Below are 2148 nucleotides of genomic sequence, written 5' to 3' on the forward strand. Positions count from 1 at the left end.
CACAGTTCTGTCAGGCATCCATGGCTGCTCTGATCCTTCCTCTGCTTGGTCTCACCCAAGATGGCAGCTCCAGGAGAGCTGAGCTCTTGAATTAGAAAGCAATGGATTTCTTGCTTCTGCTGCAAATTCCCCTAGCTGTAAGCCTTCCAAGCTTCTAGATATTCCTTTATATGTGGTTCAGAGTTCTGGCACCTTCCCCTGAGCCTGCTTCGTCTGGTATTCTGTGTTGTTTCTGATGGAGCTCCTCACTGCACTTCCACCTGATCCACCATCATGTTTGTTTCCTCCCTGGCCTTGTTTTGTCTGATGATATTGAGCTTGCCCACTAACTCTTCACACAAATGTAGTAAATTTGGTTCCTGTGTATTCCGTATGGTGATGTCCATGTGTATGTTGCTAAAAAAAAATATTTGCAATGAAGAAGTCATTGGTCTTACAAAATTCTATTATGTACTATCCAGCATCATTTCTATCACCAAGGCAATATCTTTCCTACTACTAACACTTTCTTTTTGTTTCCAACCTTTGTATTTCAATCACCAGTAATTATCAATACATCTTGATTGCATGTTTGATCAATTTCAGACTTAAGAAGTTGGTTGTTGTTGTTGTTGTTAGGTGCCATCGAGTCAGTACTGACTCATAGTGACATAATGCACAGCAGAATGAAACATTGACCAATCCTGAGCCAGCCTCACTATTGTTGCCACGCTTGAGCCCATCAATGCTGCCCCTTGGCCAATCCATCTCTCTGGAGGTCTTCCTCTTTTTCTCTGACCCTCCACCTTACCAAACATGATATCCTTCTCCAGCGACTGGTCCCTCCTGACAATATGTCCAAAATATGTGAGACGAAATTTGGCTGTCTTGGCCTCCAAGGAACACTCTGGCTGTACTTCTTCCAAAACAGATCTGTTGGTTCTATGGGCAGCCCATGACACTTTCAATATTCTTCTCCAATACCATAACTCAAAAGCAGCAATGCTTCTATGGTCTTCCTTATTTACTGTCCAACTTTCACAAGCATATCAGGTTATTGAAAATATCATGGCTTGGGCCAGGCACACCTTAGTCCTCAAACTGATATCTTTGCTTTTCAACACTTTAAAAAGGTCTTGTGCAGCAGATTTGCCTAATGCAATATGTTGTTTGATTGCTTGACTGATGCTTCCATGAGTGTTGATAGTTGATCCAGGAAGAATGAAGTCCTTGACAACTTCAATCTTTTCTCCATTGATAAGAATGGTGTTTATTGGTCCAGTGGTGAAGATTTTTGTTTTCCTTACCTTGAGATGCAATCCAAACTGAAGGCTGTGGTCTATGATCTTCATGAGTAAATATTTAAGTCCTCTTCACTTTCAGCAAGCAAGATTGTATCATCTGCATATCGCAGGTTGTTAATGAGTCTTCCTCCAATCCTGATGCTATGTTTTTCTTCATATAACCCAGCTTCTTGGATTATTTTCTCAGCATACAGGTTGAATAAATACAACCCTGTTGTACACCTTTCTTAATTTTAAACCATCCATTGTTCCCATAATCTGTTCAAATAACTGCCTCTTGGTCCATGTACAGATTCCTCATGAGCAGAATTAAGTGTTCTGAATACTCATACTTCGCGATATTGTCCATAGTTTGTCATGATCCACACAATCGAAAGCCTTTGCGTAGTCAATAAAGCACAAGTAAACACCTTTCTGATATTCTCTGCTTTTCAGCCAAGATCCATCAGAAATCAGCGGTGATATCTTTCATTCTATGGCCTCTTCTGAATCCAGCTTGAACCTCTGAAAGTTCTCTATCAATGTATGCTTGCCACTGTTTCTGTATTATATTTAGTAAAACTTTACTCACGTGGGATATCAAAGAGATTATCTGATGATTTCCACATTATGCTGGGTCACCTCTCTTTGGAATGGGCATAAATATGGATCTCTTCCAATCAGTCAGCCAGATAGTTGTCTTCCAAATTTCTTGGCAGAGATGAATGAGTGCCTCCTGTGCTGCCTCACTTTCTTGAAAGATTTCAATTTTTATTCCATCAATTCCTAGTGCCTTGTTCTTTGCCAATTCCTTCAATGCACCTTGGATTTCTTCCTACAGTATCATTGGCTCTGGTCATATGTTACCTCTTGAAATGGTTGAACA

This window comes from Chrysochloris asiatica, unplaced genomic scaffold (genome assembly GCF_000296735.1).
Source record: "Chrysochloris asiatica unplaced genomic scaffold, ChrAsi1.0 scaffold00205, whole genome shotgun sequence".
Lineage (NCBI taxonomy): Eukaryota > Metazoa > Chordata > Mammalia > Afrosoricida > Chrysochloridae > Chrysochloris > Chrysochloris asiatica.